The sequence below is a fragment of the Oryx dammah genome, unplaced genomic scaffold (genome assembly GCF_014754425.2).
Source record: "Oryx dammah isolate SB20612 unplaced genomic scaffold, SCBI_Odam_1.1 HiC_scaffold_11, whole genome shotgun sequence".
Lineage (NCBI taxonomy): Eukaryota > Metazoa > Chordata > Mammalia > Artiodactyla > Bovidae > Oryx > Oryx dammah.
Window position 1 is genome coordinate 43,022,749 of NW_024070195.1, and position 22,318 is coordinate 43,045,066.

Below are 22,318 nucleotides of genomic sequence, written 5' to 3' on the forward strand. Positions count from 1 at the left end.
TCCAACCATTTCATCCTCTGTCATCCCCCTCTCCTCCTGCCTTCAATCTTTCCCAGCATCAGAGTCTTTTCTAATGAGTCGGCTCTTCGCATCAGGTGGCCAAAGTATTGGAGCTTCAGCTTCAGCATCAGTTGTTCCGATGAAGACTCAGGGTTAACATCCTTTAGGATTGACTGGTTTGATCTAAGGAACTCTCAAGAGTCTTCTCCAGCACCACAGTTCGAAAGCATCAGTTCTTCATTGCTCAGCCTTCTGGGAAGGAATATATCTGCCAGGAGGGCCTTTCCTCAGAAGGTCACTCTAATTGTTGGTCAAACAGTCCACACAAGAGAGAAGCTGAACAGAACATAAAGAGTGTAGGAGAGATTTCAGAGAGATCACATCTCATCACACACCCATGTTCACACCCCAAGCAGGCCATGTGCATATCACAGGTGTGGAAGAGCTGTCGTGTACATCATATTAACCTCTGGTCACTGCAGAGTTCACAGGAGAGAGAGGCCCCATGAGTGCAAAAGCTTCCAATGCTTGGTTTTTCTGAGTGTTCACTCTGAGGAAAGCCTTGCATGCATGGTGAGTAGGGAAAGCCCTTTGGGGATCGACCCCATGGCATTGCCCATCAGAGAATTTATACTATAAGGAAGTCTTAAGAAGGGTGTAGAAAAGCCCTCAGCCAAAACTGGACTCTCGGGGCCCATCAAAGAGTCCACCAGGAGAGACTCCTGGAAGAGCAGACGTGGTCAGACACCTGCCTGATGGATCATCAAAGACTCCACTCTGGGGAGAGGCATCAGCCAAGAGGGAGGAGGGTGCAAAGGTCATCAGTAATCACGGAGACCTTCACTGACACGGCAGGATTCACGTCTCCCATGAGTTCAAATCCCACGAGGGTGATGAGCAGGGAAGGGGAAGAACGCTGAACCTTCCTCTAGTCAAGAACTGATGTCGGAGACGGAAGGACAGACAGAACAAGGAGTGGGAAGCCTCCACTCTGGCTCACCTGTCCCAGAGCAGACCAGCGAGCTCAGTAAAGGGCCAGCGAGCGAGCACGCTAGGCCTGTGGGCTCTGCCATTGGAGCGTGGAAGCCGCCAGACGGTCAGTACATGGATGAGTGTGGCTGTGTTCCAGGAAAACTACAGAAACAGGCAGCCAGCCAGATGGCCCACAGGTCATACTTTGCCAACCTGTGTTGTAGAGAAAGCCTCTTAGAAGCCTTAATGATCCAAAGGTGGAGTCATGCTTGACTGGTTCCTTCTGCAGAGAAATCCTACAAGAGCCTGATCAGCGGAGCAGAACCTTCCCAGAGGGGGTTCGGGGTCAGCAGGCCACATGTGGACGATCCCACCACCTGGGTTCTACCACAAAATCGCTGAAGGGCTGGTGCCCAAGGGCTTGTCAGAGAAGAGCAAGACAGGATGTCTAAAAGTGCTTTCAAAGTGAATGTGGTAAACACATAAAAATGGCGATTTATATGAAAAGACCCACTCTTCAAGGATTTTTCTTTTTTTCCAGCTTTGTTATTTTGGATTTTCTTTTTTTGGCTGCAATGTGTACACCCTTGCAGTCTTAGTTCCCAGACCAGGGGCTGAACCTGAGCAATGGTAGTGAAAGCCCAGAACCCTAACCACTAAGCCACCAGGGAACCCCCTCCAAGTAGTTTTTGAGCCCCTACTCTGTGCCAAGCTCCTGCCGAGGTAAGTTCGGAAGACTCATCATGCAGATGGTTTTAGAGTCAGGGACTGGGTGCTTTTACCAAGGGCATTTCAAAAAAATTATTTACACTATTTATTTGGCTGTGCCAGATCTTTGTTGCAGCATGTGGGACCTAACTCCACGACCAAGCATCAAACCCTGGCCTCCTGCATCAGGAGTGCAGTCTTAGCCACTGAACCACCAGGGAAGTCTCTCACCGAGGGGATGCACAAAAGCTGAGCTGGGGACTTCCAACATTTAGAAGTCAGGATGAGAAAATGAGGGATCCAGCGTGAAAGTGTCCTGTGGAGTCGGGAAGCAGAGTGAAGGGAGTGTCTGAAGGGTGGGGTGCTCACCCCCAAGTGCTGCCATTGAGTGGCTCAGGGCAGGACGTGGACTGGGACACCGGGTTTGTCGAAGGGTAATATATTAGTTCCCTGGGGCCACTGTGACAGATCGCTACCAGCTGGTGTCTTAAAACAACGGGAATTTATCTTCACCATTCTGGAGGCCGGATGTCCAAGACCAAGGTGCCAGTAGGGCCGGGCTTCTGCCGAGGCTCTAGGGGATCTCACTCTGCCTCCTTCAACACCTGGAGGCTCCAGGTGTCCCTTGGTTTGTGGCTGTAGAGCTCCATTCTCCTCCTCCTTCACAAGGCCATCTATTCTTTCTTTCTTTCATTTATTTCTGGCTGCACTGGGCCTTCGTTTCTGTGCACCGGCTTTCTCTGGTTGGGGTGAGCAGGGGCTCCTCTTTAGTTACAGAACATGGGCTCTAGGGTACTGGGGCTCAGTAATTGTGGGGCACAGGCTTCATTGCCCTGCGGCACATGAGATCCTCCCAGACCAGGGATGGAACCTGTGTCCCCTGCATTGGCAGGGGGATTCTTAACCACTGGACCCCCAGTGAAGTCCCAACAGGGCCCTTTCTTCTGCCTGTGCCTCTCATGTGTCTCTTGGGACACTCACCATTGGATTCAGAGATCACCTAATAATCCAGGACAATCTCAAGATTCTTAATTATATCTGCAAACACCTTTTTTCCCCCCCAATTAGTTAACATCCATAGGTTTCTGGGGTTGGGATGTGGAGGCATCTTTTGCAGGGCACCATTCAACCCACTCACTACAGGTTGTGTCAGTGCAAGGGAGTAGTGAAACATGTGAGCTGTTCCAGAGAGAGCGGGGGCAGAGGGGGTGCAGACAGCAAGCGTGTGTAGAGCTAGAGGCTAAGACTGAGTCACGCCTGCCTGATGAAAGCAAGGATCCTGTCTCACCCACCTCTCTTGTGTCGGATGCGGTGCCCCCACACACACACGTTCTCAGAAGGAGGAGAAGGAGGCGGCGGGGAGGCAGTTGTAGCGCGGTATTCCTGTTGCACAGCCGTGGCCTTTCTGGAATCAGCCACTGCAGTGGGCGTCAGGTCTCTAGACACCTGGAAGCCACACAATCTTGGCTGCGGGTTGGGGAGACAGCATTGGCAGGGCAGGTGGGCAGGAGCTAGAAGAGAACAAAGGGATAATGTGCCAGAGCTCCTGTGAGCACCTTGGGAAGCCCTGAAGCCTATGCTGAAGGCTTGCAGAGACTATACTGCCTTTGATACTGAGGCGGTCATCCATAAAATAGATTGCCTGTCCTCCTGCAGCCACAGAGACTTGTCCTTCCAGGCTACACCCACTTCCCCAGCTTCCAGGAGAAAGAGATGGTCTTACCTGCAGGACATCTACACTAGGTTTGGCATTCAGGCCAGTGTCCAGATCTCCAATGGTAAAAGCCCACCCTGGATTTTTTGCACAGGATTGCTTAGACAGGGACTCAAACAGTGGTACCCTTTGGGAAATGGTAGTGTGACTCTCAGCCTTGAACAGGAGAGAACAGCAGGTCTTAAGAAGGGGCCGTGGCCAGAGTGGGCCAGGTTGTGATGTGCAGACAAAGATGGTGATGCCAGGATAAAATGACTCACGGGAAAGGGATAGCACCTGGAGGAAAATGGCTTGTGGGGGAAGATGTATTTCAAGTTGGCTGAAATGTAATTTTTTCAAAAAGATTTTCTGAGGCACACCCCCAAGTAAGTTGCATACCTTGTTCTTTCAATTCACTTGTTTGGGGCCCACCATCAGGGTTTGAAGGTAACTCCATGATGGCAAGGATTGGCCACCATCCTGTCTAATACAGCTGATGGAACAAACTGGAGGAGAAAGGAAGGGAGAAACAATCGCTTTTCTTCTGCATCTTTGTTCTGAGTGGTTGCTAGGTGATGTCTAGGAGAACCACTGCCACCAGCTAGCTGCAGGAGCTGTCCTGTGAGCTCCGGCCCCTGCACAGCACTGGGCGGGGGTGGGGAGACGCAGATGGAGGGTGTCTGGCCCTAGTGGACTCTCTGACGATGAACTGCATGCCACCTTCCGGCCAAAGGTTTGCCTTGCCGGTTTCTACCATCCCCAGCCATTGCTTGCCACCTCCCAGCTCTTCCCCTTCTCTGTCCTCATTCCCAGCCTGAGGGATGCCAAACTTTGAGTCCCCTCTCCCCTCAGTTTTCTCTTCTGTCCCTTTCAGCCAGCCCGAGCTGAAGAAATGCTGCCGGGACTGGTGGTATGTCACCTTCAGCCCCAGTGCCAGCCCCATGACCTCCTTCCATCCTCCCATCTTCAGATACACTTTAAGCCATGAGATGGATACAAACACTTCTACTTATTAAGAAACGGACTATTTCCTGCCGTAGCAGTAAACAGAGATGTCACAGTCATCAGCGCTTCCAGCCCTCCAGGGCGCTCAGGAAGGAGAATACCTGCGTGATCGAGCAGCCATCAGCTGCAGCCACTCCCTACGGAACTCAGGACGTGAAACATCACAGGATCCTGGCCCCAGATAGCTGAGATGCATGTGAAAGGAATGATTTCAGTGAGCCCAGACTCTTGCATCTTCCCATATATAGAAAAGTGCTAAATTCCTTAATATTTAAGGAATATTAAGGTATCTGGTTTTCTTTAATTCATAAAAATGCTTTTGATGTTCAGACTACCTGCCCTTTGTAACAAACTTCTATATAACCTGATTCCTCCCTTTGTCTCCTGGGAGCAGTTCTCCCATGGTTACTTGAAATGCTGTCTCCTGGGCTTGAAGTCATAAAAATCCCCACTGAATAAAATGTAACTCTCAACATTCAGGTTGTGACTATTTTTAAAGTCAACCTCCTGTTATATACACTTCTTACTGAGGATAAGATAGGCCGGGCACTCAACTCTAATGTGTGAGCAGAGCATTAGGTCTCTGCTCAGCTGATCGTCCCATAATGAACATCAATTTCCTTTGGAACTGAATGTGACACACAAAGTCCACGACTGGTAAAGCACAGATTAAAAAAATGTATAACCTATTTCTCGCTAAAGAAAGGTTGTAGAAAAATATCTATTTTTATTAGATAAATATCTAATCAAATAGTTACTTTATAAAGATCAAAGCCTAGCTCTAACCATGTCTTTTGCGAAGAAAAACAATGAGAGGAGAGTTGGCCTGAAGATATCAAGACTTTTCATGAAGCTACAAAATTCAGACAATGTTGAACTGGTACAGAGACAAATGGCCATAGAAACAGATCCAGGCATATGAACGCCTGATATAAGAGGTGCTATTGCAGAGAAACTGAGGAAAGGTGAATGTTTTGGTAAATAGTGCAGGGAAGAACGGCATTCACATAAAAATAACTTAAAATGAATCGCTACCCCACACCAAACTCAGAATGAATTCCAGGTGGACTAAAAATCTAAGGATTTTTAATCTATAGATGAAAAGCAAACCTACAAGGGTTTTAGAAGACAATATAGGAGAATATGCTTATGATCTAGGAAGAAGGACTCATCTAAAAATTCACATAAAAGCATAAACCATAAAGGGAAAAACTCATGAATCAGACTACGTTAAAGTAAAGAATTTCTATATGAAACCAAAAAGAAAATGAAAAGAGAAGCCACAAATGAGAAAAGACAACTGCAATTCACGTAATAAAGAACGGGAATCCAGAATGTGTAAAAAGCTCCAATAAGTTAGAGAGTAAATAATTTGTTGTTATTGCTGTTAAGTCACTAAGTCGCGTCTGACTCTTGTGCCGCCCCACGGACTGTAGCCCACCAGACTCCTCTGCTGACGCGATTTCCCAGGCAAGAATACAGGAGTGGGTTGTCATTTCCTTCTCCAGGGGAATCTTCCAGACCCAGGGCTCAAACCCAGGGCTCCTGCAGTGCGGGCAGCTTCTTTACCAGCTGAGATACCAGGGAAGACTCTTCACTGCTAGTGCCACCTTGTTGTCACTCAGTAACTTAGTCGTGTCCGACTCTCTGAGACTCACGGACTGCAGCACTCCAGGCTTCCCTGTCCTTCACCATCACCCTGAGCTTGCTCAAACCCATGTCCACTGAGTCAGAGATGCTATCCAACCATCTCATCCTCTGTTGCCCTCTTCTCCTCCTGCCTTCAATCTTTCCCAGCAACAGGGTCTTTTCCAAGGAGTTAGTTCTTCACATCAGGTGGCCAAAGTATTGGAGTTTCAGCTTCAGCATCAGTCCTTCCAATGAATATTCAGGACTGATTGTCTTTAGGATGGACTGTTTGGCTCTCCTTGCAGTCCTAGGGACTCTCAAGAGTCTTCCCCAAAACCACAGTTCAAAAGCATCAATTCTTCAGAGCTCAGCCTTCTTTATGGTCCAACTCACACAACCATACATGACTACTAGAAAAACCATAGCTTTGACTAGACGGAACTTTGTGGGAAAGTAATGTCTCTGCTTTTCAATATGCTGCCCAGGTTTGTCATAGCTTTTCTTCCAAGAAGCAAGTGTCTTTTAATTTCATGGCTGTAGTCACCAACCACAGTGATTTTGGAGCCCAAGAATATAAAATGTCACTGTTTCATTGTTTCCCCATCTATTTGCCATGAAGTGCCAATAGTGCCACCTAGAAAGCCCTAAAAAGACTTGATCAGATCTTTAAATATACAAAAAAGTGGCCAATAAGCATAAAAAAAGACGGATGCTGAACTCCTCAGTAATCAAGGAAATACAAAGTAAAATCATGAGATACAAAAGCACATCCATCATTTAGCAAAAACTAAAAAGCCTTATAATACCTGTTGAATTAAAACTTTTATTATTGCATTTTTTTAAGAAGGTGTATAGCCTTGGAATTGAGAAATATATATTTCCTTGCCGACTGATACACCAATTGCAAAGTTTTTTCTAAGTGATGCTCCTTTGCTAGTTGGGGAGAGAGGAGAAAGTCCCACAGTCACTTTTAGAGACCTGTCTCCAGAAGTGGAGTGGACTTCTTCATAACGCAGGGTTTTGTTGGTATGATGCTGCAGTCGGCATGGCCTCCAAGTGATGCCCCAGGATCCTGTGACCCTCTCAACACATGGTACCAAATATGTTATCTGAAAATAAAAATGAGGATGGTTCCTGTTTTATATACAATTTAAGATGAAAACCCTTGAAATGGGACCAGTCCTTTTAAAAATCAAACTTTGCCCCTTAAACTTCTTGGATCCTGATTCTGTTCCTTACTTTATAAATGCTGACATATTTGATTTTTTAAATTATTTTATTTTTTTACTTTACAATACTGTATTGGTTTTGCCATACATTTACATGAATCCGCCACGGGTGTACATGAGTTCCCCATCCTGAACCCCCCTCCCACCACCCTCCCCATATCATCTCTCTGGGTCATCCCAGTGCACAAGCCCCAAGCATCCTGTATCCTGTATCAAACCTTGTGAAATATATTTGATTCATAATGTTGCATTAATTACTGCTGTATAGCAAAGTGATTCAGTTATATATACATTCTTTTTTAAAAAACATTATTATTTTTTAAATGTTTATTTATTTGGCTGTGTTGGGTTTTCGTAGTGGCATGCAGAATCTTTTGTTACGGTGTGTAGGATCCAGTTCCCTGACCAGGGATGGAACCCAGGCCTCTGCATTAGGAACAAGAAGTCTTAGCCACAGGACCACCAAGGAAGTTCCTATACATTCTTTTTAAAAATATTCTTTTCCGTTATGGTTTATCATGTGTGTTAGTCACTCAGTCTTTGCCACCCCATGGACTGTGGCCCACCAGGCTCTTCTGTCCATGGAACTCTCCAGGCAGGAGTGCTGGAGTGAGTAACCATTCCCTTCTCCAGGGGATCTTCCCAACCCAGGGACAGAACCCACCTCTCCGCACTGGCAGGCTGAGAAGCCCGTATCCATCACACCAGCTGCTTAAATATTTTCAGGGGTGGCTTAAAGACTGAGTTTTTTGAAAGCAGGGATCTGTTCTTAGTCATCTCGTATCCTCAGCACTTCATGTGAAGTCCCTGATTGAATGAGGGGCTGAGTGAGCCAGGAGCTTTCACATGGGCCATAAAGCACCAACCAGGTGCCTGCTCCTGGGAGGAGGTGGGCTCCGTAGTCAGACCGTCCTGCCCCGTAACAGTGAGGGCGGCGCCTGAATCGAGCGGGGGCGATGACCTCAGCCCGCCACCCCGCACCAGGGAGCTGGGATGCTGGCTGGGAGGAGGACAAAGAAGCACCTTGAACCCCAGGAGTCGGGAGGAAGTTTACAAGTGTATTAAAAGTGACCTTTTAATACAAGGATGGGAGGAAGGGCTTCCCTCAGAGGAAAAAGGAGAAAACCTAGGTTTGAAACAAAGCACTCATCATCACCCCTACCCACGTAACCAGAGGGGCCCCGGAAGGCTGATCTCCGACTGCAGACGGTGGGCCAGGGCGTGCTGGACCGCCCCTAAAATGCAGGCGGCGCCAGCCTCGAGCCGCGGAAGAAGCAGGTTTACGAGCCTCGAAACCCTCTGAGATAAGATGATATCCATAAAATCCAGGATTGCTAGAAAGTCGCAGTCTTTCTTCTCCAGACTGCCGAAAATAGAAAGTGGAAGTGAAATTAATAGCACTGGGAATGAGAAACGAACAAGGGCAGGCCCGCTTGTCTGTAAAGCATCTTCTGTACACGTTCCATTCCGGGTGCTGAACGAAGCAGTTTTCACTTCTTGTGTCATTTAATCCTCATAACAACCCAAGGAGATGGGTGCCCCAATCTTGTTTGATCGATGAGGAAATTCTGTTAGGTTGAGTAATTTGCCCAGAGTCGCCTGGCTGACTTAAGAGGACCGATTTAATCACTATGCCAGTAACTTTTAAACTTTTTGGGATGACCTTCAGTAAGAGATGTATTTTAGATCCAGAACACATACGTATAACTGAAAGGAAATATTATGAAACGTGTACCCCTGCTAGCTACAGTGCTCTCTGATTCTTTCTATACTTTCTATGTTAGGTAACAGGAAATACTGGTCCCGACCTGCTTAATGAGTTTCCTAATTCATTAAAGGCGCAGGGACACCCCTCCTGCCCCCCACCCCTCCCACTGGAGAAACACTGTATTACTGCCTCCCAGAAGCAGAGAGGCTGGACTCTGAAGAGGGCTTTGCCAGGCTACTGATTGCTGGTCTGAAGGGTAAATACCCTCCTCAGATAAACAGTGAAGACTGTAAGTCTTCTTGAATCTCCTGGCCCTGATGCATTACATCCCAGCAGATTGAGAGAACTGCCTCAGAGATCCTGGAGGAATTGCCACCAACAAAACTGTCAGTGGATTATGAACAAACCATTAATAAGCGCTTATAAAGGGGCACTGCATACATTCACAAGGAACAGGTCTCTGTCCTGGTGGAAATACTTCTGCTGTTACTGCAGACACTGAACTTCAGCAGAGCGTTGGCCTAATATCCTAACAGCCCTCAGGAGAACATGAGAAATGTGGGATGGCTGGATTCCCCTGGAGGTCTAGTCGCTAAGACTCTGTGCTCCTAAAGCAGGGGCCCCAGGTTTGACCCTGGGTCGGGAAACTAGATCCCCCATGCCGCAACTAAAAGATCCTGAATGCTGCAATGAAGACCAGGCGCAGCCAAGTAAATACATATATTCTTACGTATACATATATATACAAATACAAAAATAAAATCAGGCTTTTCTGGTGGCTCAGTGGTGGAGAATCCGCCTGCAGGAGACACAGGTTAGACCCCTGATCTAGGAAGATTCCACATGCTGCAGAACTAAGCCCGTGCACCACACCTACTGAGCCTGTGCTCTAGAGCCTGGGAGCGGCAACCACTGCAGCCCGCACGCCCCCGAGTCTGTGCTCCGCGACAAGAGAAGGCCCTGCAGAGAGGCCCGGGCACCCCCACTAGAGAGTAGCCCCCACCCACTGCAACCAGAGAAGGGCCTGTGCAGCAACGAAGGCCCAGCACAGCCAGAAAGACATAAATAAAGTTAGATTTAAAAACAAAACATTAAAAAATAAAATCTTTTAATACATAAAGAAATGTATTCCCAGTTGGCTGCCTATCCCAAACGGGGCTCAAAAGAGATAGTCCTTGCAGGGAGTTCTATGTAAAATCAAAAGTACCAAACAAGTGTGTAAGAATTTATATTTTTTATTTTTAACAAAAGCTTTATTTATATATTTATTTCTGACTGTGCTGGGTCTCCGTCGTTACATGGTCTTTTCTCTAGTTGTGGCAAGTGGGGGGTTACTCTTTGTTGTGATGAGTGGGCTTCTCATTCCGGTGGCCTCTCTTGTTGAGGAGCACAGGTTCTAGGTGTGTGGGCTTCAGTAGCTGTGGGCCAGTAGTTGCGGCTCCCGGGCTCTAGAGCACAAGCTCAGTAGCTGTGGCCCACAGGCTTAGCTTTTCTGCGGTATGTGGGATCTTCCCAGACCAAGCATCGAACCCAAGTCTCCTGCATTGGCAGGTGGATTCTTTACCACTGAGCCACCAGGGATGCCCAGAATGTATACCATATTTAAATGCATCTGTCTCCTCCACTAGAATGTGAACCCTCTGAGAGTGGAGAACTTATTTCATTTGCCACCTTTGTATTCTCAGGGCTTAGCCCAGGCTCAGGCATTCGTTTATTTGTTTATATTAATTTTAAAAATATAGTTGCTTTACAATGTTGTGTTGGTTTCTGCTGGACAGCAAAGTGAGTTAGTTATACATATACATATATCCATTCTTTTTTTTAAGAGCAGACTCAGGCATTGAGATGCTTCTCAGTCATTCTTGGTGGAATGTGACCATCAATTGATCAATAGCTGCCTGAAAGAGAACTCCAGGGACATGGTCCAGGGCTCTGGCCTGAATCCTCTCATGTTCTACATTCTCACCAGTTACTTGGACGTGGGAATGGATGACATATTTATCAAAGTTTCAGGTGGCACAAAACTGGGACAGCCAAAGCACCGGATGACAGAATCAGGGCCCAAAAATAACTCAGCAGCCTGGAATGGTGGGCTGAATCAGGATGAAAAATAATAGAGATCTGTGTTCTGCTTGAAGGTCTAAAACTTAACTTCCTAAACCCAGGATCTGGTTTAACAGCAACACATGTGAGGGACATGGGGGGTTTATGGGAAGCTAACAAATGAAGCAGCGATGCAGTGAGGTTGCTGACACTGCAGATTCAGCTTGGTCAGCACTACAGGGAAGACAGCGTCCCTCTACATGGGGCAGGTCAAAGGAGGCTGGAAGAACCGGCTTGGTCTAAACAGCCATGAAGGATGAGACAGACACAACTCTAGAGGCGGACAGTAGAGAAAATCTGCCCACATCAAAATCCAAGATCTTGTTTAGTGAAGGACACCATCAAGGTACTGACTAGATGGAGGGCAGATTAGAAAAACATATATTAAACGGAATGAATACCTAGAGTATTTAAGGAACACGTGCGAATCAACAAGAGGAAGGCAGGAGGCCAAGAGAAAAGAGGGCATTTCACAGAAGAGGAAACTTGAACTGCTACCAGCTTCAGAAGAGATGCTGGGACGCACCACTAATCAAAGAAATGCAAATTAGAGCAACAGGATTTCTGTTTCTGGTCATAGCAGGATAACGCTCTCCAGCCATCCTCCTGCTGAAAACAACTAAGTAAACGATTCATGGGGTCGCAAAGAGTCCGACACAACTGGGCGACTGAAAAAAAAAAAAAAGCTGGACAAGATGTTGAAAACATCCTCTGTAAAGAACTGACAAGGAGGACAGCATCAATCAATCTGTAGGTCACCAGTACCAAGGCGGGAGGCGCCCAGAGGCTGCTATCCTGCTAAGGAAGGGCCTTTGTTCACTAAGGGAGGGCTGACCTTCCCTTCTGATGACATCTTGAGAAGAATGGGTCTCCATCACAGCCCAGGGCCTGCCCGGTGGGAAGTCAAACAGGAGACCCTTTCCCCCGAATAAGGCAGGATGAGGGTAAACTGTTTAGAAGTGGACCAGCCTGCCAGAAGGACAGCCTGGTTCTGTTTACCTGGGTTACCCAGGATATCCCAAGCCTTGACTTTGTGTGGCTCAGTATTGACAAGGTACCCAGGCTCCTGGAAGAAGCAAAACAAATTCTCTATGGAAGAGATTACCTTCATCCTGGTGCTCAAATTATCCCTACAAACAATTTTTTCAATATAATGACCAGCATATAGTCAAAAATAACTTAGGGCACAAGGAAATCAGGCTCCAGCCTGTTGCCCTAGAAGCCCAAATTCTGCTGGACTCCAAACCAGACACCTCGGGCACAGGTGGCACAGAGCGCTTGGCCATCAGCAAATGTGTCCAGAACCCAGGGACTGGTGAGGGGGTCACAGTGTGGGTACATGTGTACGCCACAGAGTGCAGGAAAGTTCTACCTGGAGGAGCTGGTCAGGTTTTCTGATAATCTTCTCACTTTTCCAAAAGTGTGCTTGAAGAAAAGTGAAAGTGTTAGTCACTCGGTCGTGTCCGACTCTTTGCGACCTCACGGCACGGACTCTAGCCTGCCAGGCTCCACTGTCCATGGAATTCTCCAGGCAAGAATACTGGAGTGGGTAGCCATTTCCTTCTTCAGGGGATCTTCCCAACCCAGGAATTGAGCCAGGGTCTCCTGAACTGCAGGCAGATTCTTTATCATCTGAGCCATGAGGACCACATGCTTGAAGAAGGGCCACTTTTTCTAATTTGCTTAAAGGTATCCTGTGGCCTAGGGGCAGCCCCATGCAAAGACTTTAGACATTGAAACTATCTTATACAGGCTGTAAAATAATGAAGTGTATGATCTTAAAGAAATAGGTTGAACACATCTGCGAGAAATAGAAAACTAGAAAAAGAGATATGGCGGGTTTGAAGAAGAACCAAGCGGGACTTCTAGCAATGATAAATGCAGTAAATGAAATGGGAAATCCTTCTAGTGAGATAACCACTATACCAATCAGAGAGACAAGTCAATGGGAAGGAAATATTCAACACTGGCTAGGATTCGGGAACTCAGATCCTTGGCCAGCGCTTGCAGATACGAATAGAAAACTATCTTCTGGAGAGGCACCTGGAATGCTTTGTGCAGTGGCATGTATATGCCCTGTCACCTAACAGTACTAACCCTGGGGTCAGAGCTCAGAGAAACCCTTGCACAGGCCAGTGCGGAAATGACCTTGAGGGCCACCATCCCAGCCTCACACGGGCTGCAAGCAGCTGGGACGTGGCCCTCATGCAGCTGGCGGTGGCTTTATCAAGGCAGATGTGGAAAGCAGGTTTTCATCTGGGATAAGTGATACTATAGCCTGTAGAAATTGCAAAAGGAAGAGGTTTTTTTTTTTTCAGCCATGCCACATGGCATGTGGGATCTTAGTTCACAGACCAGGGATCAAACCCACACCGCTTGCCTTAGAAATGCAGTCTTAAGCACTGGACCACCAGGAAAGTCCCAAGAAGGCTTATCTTTAAGGGATTCCGACTAAATAGGAAGCCAAGGTGATTTTTTAAATTGAGATGATTACAAAATTCAATTTCAAAAATATTTTATTTGTACTGCTGTCATAGTATTAAAATTATCTAATTTGTTTTGTTAAAGTCAGTACACATTTGTTATAGAAAAAATAATCCAGATTATATGGCATGGCTGTTTTAGAAAAATAAAATAATGTCAGTACTTTTTGTTTTTTTTTTTGGAATGGTGGTTGATCTTCTCAGAGTTTGGCAAAAATAAACTCATAGCCAAAAAGGAAATCTGACCAGTTAGTTCCAGAGAGTTAATAACCTCCAGGACTCCATTTATTTGCATCATCTGTTTTTGCTAAATACATTAACAAAATCATCTTTCCATTCTTCTGTATATACATTTGCAAAGTTAATGATTAACTTTAATTATTTAACAGCATTAAACATTTTAAAGTCCTTAAAATAAAATGTAACCTACAGTCAAGTCTGAGATGTGAAGATTACATATCAAATTTTTTTTAACTCTTTTTTTTGGTTGCACAGCATATTGGATCTTAGTTCCTAAACCAGGGATTGAACCTGTGCCCCCTACAATGGAAGCACAGAATCTTAACCACTGGACCACCAGAGAAGTCCCTGAATCAAGTTTATATCAAATGACAAGTACCAACCGGTGACAAATAATCAGTCGGTGGATTGTTGATTAAATCAAGAAACCAAGACTAGTACCTTAAATAAACTCATACCATATATTTTAAATAGTGAATTGAGTCTACCTTATTAAAATCAAATCACCTAACTCCAAATGCTAGGTGCAATTTATGTTGACAATATTTAAAACAATTGGTAATTCCTGAACATCCTGGCTCTTCCTTGGTAGATGATCCCGGAAAGAGCTTGACAGACAAGATGGGCAGACCCAGAACCTAACTTTCCTAGTGGGCACATCCCATCAGCCTGTCTGGGGCTGGGTAACATACACTGAAATATGTTAGCACCAATTGGCTTTAATGCTGCCTAGCTTCTTGATGTAAAATAATATATGTTGAGGCTATGTTGGAAATTCCTTATTCAGGAATTAAATTCACACTTGTTTGCTTTGTTGGTTTTGGAATGCTCAGCTCAGATATCTTTTTATTAGATTCTCGGAGCTGTAGGTATTTCTCATAAGTAAGCTTCTTGTTGATTGCCTTTTTTTGTACATAAATGAAATCCCAAATTGGAAAAATGAGTACTAATTTTTTTCAACTTAAAATGCAATTCTTTTCTAGTTTTATGTATTCTTTTCCCCTTTTCATTAATTATTTAACACATTTAATGATCCATAAGGGTAACTGGCCTGAACTGAAACTGGGAAAAAAAAAATACATATGTAGTACAAATGATTATTTTTTTCCCTAAAAATTGTTTTGAGAAATAATGGAGTGAATTTAAAAGAGCATGAACTTTACAATCATTGCGACCTGGGTCTTAACTGGGGTTCCCTGACCCTGTTGCTGTTTCTGTTCCATAAAACGGAATATCACTGTCCTTATAGTTGTTATAAAGTGTAAAGCTAATGTGAGTAAAGCGCTTGGTGTCTGGGAGAGGGTTTTTGATATTATTCCCTTGTGTGATTCTTGCCAGGGTTTGATGGCTTAAGCATGTAACTCTAGTGGATTTTTTATTTTGTTTGTTTATTTTTACACAGCATGTCCTGGTGGATCATTCTGGCCCTTTAATCTATTCTTTTCAACGTGATTTCATTTTCACCTGTACTTGAGACATACCATCATATGAGTTAATTTATCCAATCTTCACAATAGCCTATGAAGGTCTGTCTCAAGGCCATCAACATAAGCTCACAATCCAAAATTAGAAAACCCACAAGGAAATAATCCACAGTGAATAAGAGTTTGCCTACATAAGAAACAGCAGGATTAGACTCTCAAAGCACAGACAACAGAGTTATAAGATTCAAGCTATAAGTATGATAAAAACAATTAGTCATAAAACAGAGAAATCAAATGCATGAAGTAAACAGAACATTATAAAAAGATTAACTAGGTATCAATGATTACAAATAACTAATATAATTCAATATATAAATATAAACTCAATGGATGGGTTAAACAGGTTAGAAGTAGCTGAGGTTAGAATTGGGCACTAGAAGATAAATCTGACAAAAGTGTCTAAAATGTAGACAAGAAAGATAAAGAGATGAAAAATGTGTAAAGGAGAGGAGGAGGCATGGTGGATAGAATGAAATGTTCTAACAAATATCTGAAAAAAATTTGAGCAGGAGAGAATAGAGAGAATGAGGGGGAGTGGAAAAAAATGCTCACTTATTTACAAATGCATTCAACAACTATTTATAAGCACCTAATACGTGCCAGCACTATTAATACAGCTCTTAAAACAGATAATGAGATGATGAGAACAGATCATGATTGATCATCATCCAGAACTGATTTTGCACAAGAATTCTCTCTCAGTCTCAGGAAATAAGTCTCAAGATATACTAAATCCTCACCCAGATACATCAGAAAGAAACTAGAGAACTCAAAGACAGGGAGATGAGGGGATATTTTAAAAGAAACAGGAAAGAAAACATGTGTTCCACAAGCAATGAATCCAGGACAAATAGCAAATTTCTCAACAGCAACTACAGAAACAAGAAGACAGGGCACTACTGCCTTCCTAGGTCTCGGAGGAAATATCTGGCAACTTACACCATTACACCCAGGTAAACTACCATCTGAGAATAAAGGTGACTTGAACAAACCCCCAGTATACAGTCGACTCCTGTTCAGGTTTACCTAAATCCTTACTGACCTTTTTAGACAGTTGGAGAAATATGAATATAGATTTAGTATTAGATGGTGTAAAGAATTATTATTTTATTAGTGATAAGGAAGTTGTGGTTAAGTAGGAAATGTCTATTTTTATAAGATAAATACTCAAGAATTTAGAGGCAAAATGTCATGATATGTGTAATAACTTTTAAAAAATCACAATGAGATCTTATTTTACATAATGATACTGGCAAAAAAAAAAAAAAAAAGAAAAGAAAAATCTGCAAATACCGAGCACTGAGGAAAAAAATGTCTAGATGCTGGTGGTAGAGGAGTAAATGGGCTAGTTGGAGAGTAACTTGGTATCAGAGTAATTTGATATAGCTGAAGATGCAATTTCCTCCTACCAAGTCAGATTTGTATCATAGAAAAATTCTCCCACCTGTGCAGAAGCCTATTCCAAGTGGTCCCAACGCATGCTAGTTAGAAGTTAAATATATGTGCCCGCCACCTTTACCGTACATTTTCCCAGCCCTCTTCTCAGTCTCTTGTTTACTGTATCCTGACTGAAACCTATCACACAGAAGATCTGTCTAGAAAAAGTCTACAGCAAATTATTAACAAAGAACACAATCTTAGCATATAACTATTACAGGAATACTTATATAACAGATGGATAAGTAAGATATTATTGTCTTCTGATAGAATATTGCATCACCTGTAATGTGATCTAGTCAATTAAGTTTGATTTAAATCTAAACAAGCTTTTGGATCTAACTTGCAGTTTAAAGGAAATCTAGAGGAAAGAGAAACATGCTAAACACCCCTTTATGGAAGCAATCAGACACAGAAAGTGGGCTATTTCATAGGAAAGCCAGCCTTGTCAATTTAGTTAATCAGTGTCATGAAAAAAGGGACAGTTCAAAACTAAAAGGGGCTTAAGGGATACAATAAAGAAACTAATGCAGTATGTGGTTCTTGATTGGATCTGATTGGAAAACCAGATATTATTGGGATAACTGAGAAAATCAGAATATGGAATGGATATTAGGTGACACTAAGAAATCACTGTTTATTTTGTTAGATATGTTAACATTAATTTGGCTATGTAAGCAAAAGTTGTTTTTAAAATGTAGATACAAACATTTAAGATTAGAATATCAAGACATATAAATTATGGATTTTTAAAATATAAAGTAAGTTAATTTTTTATTGAAGTATAGTTGATTTACAATATTTCAGGTAAACAGCAAAGTGATTCAGTTATACATATATATTTTAAAATATTTTTCTCCATTATAGATTATTGTAAGATTGAATATAGTTCCCTGTGCTATACAGTAGGACCTTGTTGTTTATTTTATATATAATTGTGTGTATCGGTTAATCCCAAATTCCTCATTTATCCCTCCCCTTGCTTTTTGCTTTTGGTAACCATAAGTTTGTTTTCTATATTGGTGATTCAGTTTTGTAAATAAGTTCATTTGTATCTTAGATTTCATGGTAAATTAATTTTTTACGTGAGGGTGAAATACAGTCACTATGAGAAAAACTCAATGTTTATCACTTACGCAGTCTCAGTGCAAGATTCCTAAGGGATATATTTCAGGATGAAGGAAACAGAACACTGAAATGCAAGAGAGAAGAGCTTACAAATTAGGACTTTACATTTAAACAGGTACTGACTGCATAAAGCAATAATAACATCAATATGGAGGATCTAAAAATAAGCCATATCTGAATGCTGGACATATTAATGTACCATATGGAAGGGAGAGGGACAGTGTAGTAGCAATCAGAGGCCCCTTTACTGTTATGGAAAAATGTACATAAATAACCTCCTTTAGACTGTCAAGTATGCACATTAAAATAGAAAAGAACTTACTAAAAGAATAGAAGAAATAGGAAGTATAACTTCCAAGCCATTAGAGAAGTAATAAAGGAAAAAGAGAAAATACAATCATTTCAAATGCAAGCAGGAAAGCAGAAAGTAGCAATTTAGGAAAATCACAATATGAAATATTCATTATAAGATAGTAACAAATCCAGATATATAACTAATTGCAATAATTTTCCATTTCCCAAGGATTGTTGTATTTAATGATTTTTAAATATAGAGCTATATGCTATATAGTAAAGATATCCTTTTCATCATAGGGGACTGGAATGCAAAAGTAGGAAGTCAAGAGATACCTGGAATAACAGGCAAGTTTGGCCTTGGAGTACAAAATGAAGCAGGACAAAGGCTAACAGAGTTTTGTTCTTTTAAAATTTATTTATCTGGCTGCACCAGATCTTAGTTGCTGTGTGGGATCTAGTTTCCTGACCAAGGATTAAACCCAGGCCCCCTGAATTGGGAACATGGAGTCTTAGCCGCTGGACCACCAGAGAAATCCCGCTAACTGGGTTTTGTCAAGAGAACACGCTAGTTATAGCAAACACCTTTCCACCCACCCAAGAGATGACATCACCAGGTTAATACTGGAATCAGGTTGATCACATTCTTTGCAGCCAAAGATGGAGAAGCTCTATACAGTCAGCAAAAACAAGACCAGGAGCTGACTGTGGCTCAGATCATGAGCTCCTTATTGCAAAATTCAGACTTAAATTGAAGAAAGGAGGGGAAACCATTAGGCCATTCAGATATGACCTCAAATACCTTATGATTATACAGTAGAGGTGACGAATAGATTCAAGAGATTAGATCTGGTAGACAGAGTGCCTGAAGAACTATGGAGAGAGGTTCATAACACTGTACAGGAGGCAGTGACCTAAACTGTCCCAAATAAAAAGAAATGTAAGAAGGCAAAGTGGCTGTCTGAGGAGGCTTTACAAATAGTTAAGAACGAAGAGAAACAAAAGGCAAAGGAGAAACGGAAAGACATACCCAATAGAAGGCAGAGTTCCAGAGAAAAGCAATGAGAGATAAGAAGGCCCTCCTAAAGGAACAATGCAAAGAAACAGAGAAAAACAATAGAATGGGAAAGACTAGAGATCTCTTCAAGAAAATCAGAGATACAGAGGGAATAGTCCATGCGAGGATGGGCATGATAAAGGACAGAAATGGTAAGGAACTAAGAGAAACAGAAGAGATTAAGAGGTAGCAAGAATACTCAGAAGAACTGTACAAAAAAGGCCTTAATGACTGGGATAAATATGATGGAGTGGTCACTCAACTACAGCTGGACATCCTAGATTGTGAAGTCAAGTGGGCCTTAGGAAGCATCACTACTAACAAAGCTAGCAGAGGTGATGAAATTCCATCTGAGCTATTTAAAATCCTAATGTTGTTAAAGTGCTACACTCAATATGTCAGCAAATTTGGAAAAGTCAGCAGTGGCCACAGGACTAGAAAACGTCAGTTTTCATTCCAATACCAAAGAAGGACAATGCCAAAGAATGTTCAGACTACTGTACACTTGTACTCATTTCACATGCCAGCAAGGTTATACTCAAAACCCTTCAAGCTAGGCTTCAGAAGTACATGAACTGAGAACTTCCAGGTGTGCAAACTGAGTTTCAAAGAGGTAGAGAAACCAGAGATCAAATTGCCTACATTCACTGGATCAAGGAAAAAGCAAGGGAGTTCCAGAAAAACATCTATTTCTGCTTTATTGAATATGCTAAAGCCTTTGACTATGTGGACTGCAACAAACTGGAAAACTTAAAGAGATGGGAATACCAGACCACCTTACCTGTCTTCTGAGAAACTTGTATGTGGGTCAAGAAGCCACAATTAGAACCAGACACGGAACATCTGACTGGTTCCAAATTGGGAAAGGCGTATGACAAGGCTGTATATTATCACCCTGCTTATTTAACTTATATGTAGAGTATATCATGTGAAATGCCAGGCTGGACGAATCACAGCTGGAATCAAGATTGCAGAGAGAAATATCAACAATCACAGATATGCAGATGATACCACTCTAGTGGCGGAAAGTGAAGAGGAACTAAAGGGCCTCTTGATGAGTATGAAAGAGGAGAGTAAAAAAGGTGGCTTGAAACTCAACATTCAAAAAACTAAGACCATGGCATCTGGTCGGTATCATCATGTCATGGCAAATAGAAGGGGAAAAAGTGGAAGCAGTGACAGATTTTATTTTCTTGGGCTCTGAAATCACTGCACACAGTGACTGCAGCCATGAAATTGAAAGACGCTTGCTCCTTCAAAGGAAAGTTACGACAAACCTCAGTTCAGTTCAGTTCACTTCAATTGCTCAGTCGTGTTTGACTCTTTGCAACCCCATAGACTGCAGCACGCCAGGCTTTCCTGTCCATCACCAATTCCTGGAGCTTGCTCAAACTCATGTCCATCAAGTCAGTGATGTCATCCAGCCATCTCATCCTCTGTCGTTCCCTTCTCCTCCTGCCTTCACTCTTTTCCAGTATCAGGGTCTTTTCCAAGGAGTCATTTCTTTGCATGAGGTGGCCAAAGTATTGAAGCTTAGCATCAGTCCTTCCAATGAATATTCAGGACTGATTTCCTTTAGGATTGACTAGTTTGATTTCCTTGCAGTCCAAGGGACTTTCAAGAATCTTCTCCAACACCACAGTTCAAAAGCATCAATTCTTCGGCGCTCAGCTTTTTTTATGGTCCATTGGCTATATTCCTTGTGTTGTATAATATATCCTTTTAGCTTATTTATTTTAGATATCGTACTTTGTACCACTTAATCCCCTATCCCCATCTTGACCCTTCCCCCTTCCCCCTTGTCACTGGTAACTACTAGTTTGTCTTTGTATCTGTGAGTCTGTGTCTTTACTATAGTCATTAGTTTTATTTTTCAGATTCCACATTTAAGTGATATCATATAGTATTTGCCTTTACTCTGTTGTAAACAAAAGTGCTGTCACCCAGGCTTTGTTATTCCATTCATAGAGCACAGGTAGAATAAATTTAGCACAATACTTATGGTTTTTAGAAGGGCAAATGAGCACTGGCTTCAAATTAAAGTCACCAGCCCCTAACAAGAGTCACCCTGTTCTTTGAAACTTTGAAGCCAGGCACCGACTTCTCCTCTGCAGCTATAAAAATCCTAGATGGATTTCTTCTTCCAGTGTAAGGGTATTCGTCTGCACTGAAAAGGCAATTCATTTAGCACAGCCATTTCTATGAATTAGCTAGATCTTGTGTGGATCTCCTTCGGCTTCCACATCAGCACTTGCTGCTTCGCCTGGTACTTTTATGTCATGCAGATGACTTCTCTTCTGAAACCTCATGAACCAACCTCTGCTGGCTTCAAACTTCAGCTTCCTCACCTCTCTCAGCTTTCACAGAACTGAAGAGAGTTAGGGCTTTGCTGAGGATCAGGCTTTGGTTTAAGGGAATGCTATAGCTGGTTTGATCTTTTGAGACCACTGAAGCTTTCTCCACATCAGCAGTAAACGTTTATCATGTCCAGAATTATTGGACTCCTAATTGTGCACCAATATGAGATACCCTTGAATCTGTATTTAGTTAATCTCTTCACTTCCTGTATACTTGTATCTTAAGGCAGCATCCAGGGTACTTCTTACTCCCTGGTGTAAGATGTTTTCAGTTTAGAGGATCAGTATAATATTCTGGAGAATATCCAGATAATCAAGGTCATGTTAGCCTATATTGTGACAGAGAGAGCATGAGGGGGTGCAAGGGAGGAGCCCTGGAAGGACCATGACTGGACACCGAAGTCTATTCTATGTGAATGTAAACTGTTTCTGATCTTCCTTCCTGATAGAGATAGAAAAAAATATAATTATCAGGTCAAAAGCCATATACTAGGGCTTCCCTGGTGGCCTAGTGGTGAAGAATCTGCCTGCTAGTGCAGGGGACACAGGTTCAATCCCTGATCTGGGAAGAACCCCACACGCCTCAAAGCAACTAAGCCTGTGCGCCGCAACTGTTGAGCCTGTGCTCTAGCGTCCAGCAGCCACAACTACTGAGCCCACGTGCTGCAACCACTGAAGCCCTTCCACCCTAGAGCCTGTGCTCTGCAGCAAGAGAAATCGCTGCAATCGAAAGCCCGTACACAACTAGAGGGGAGCCCCTGCTCGCTGCAGCTAGAGAAAAGCTCGCACAG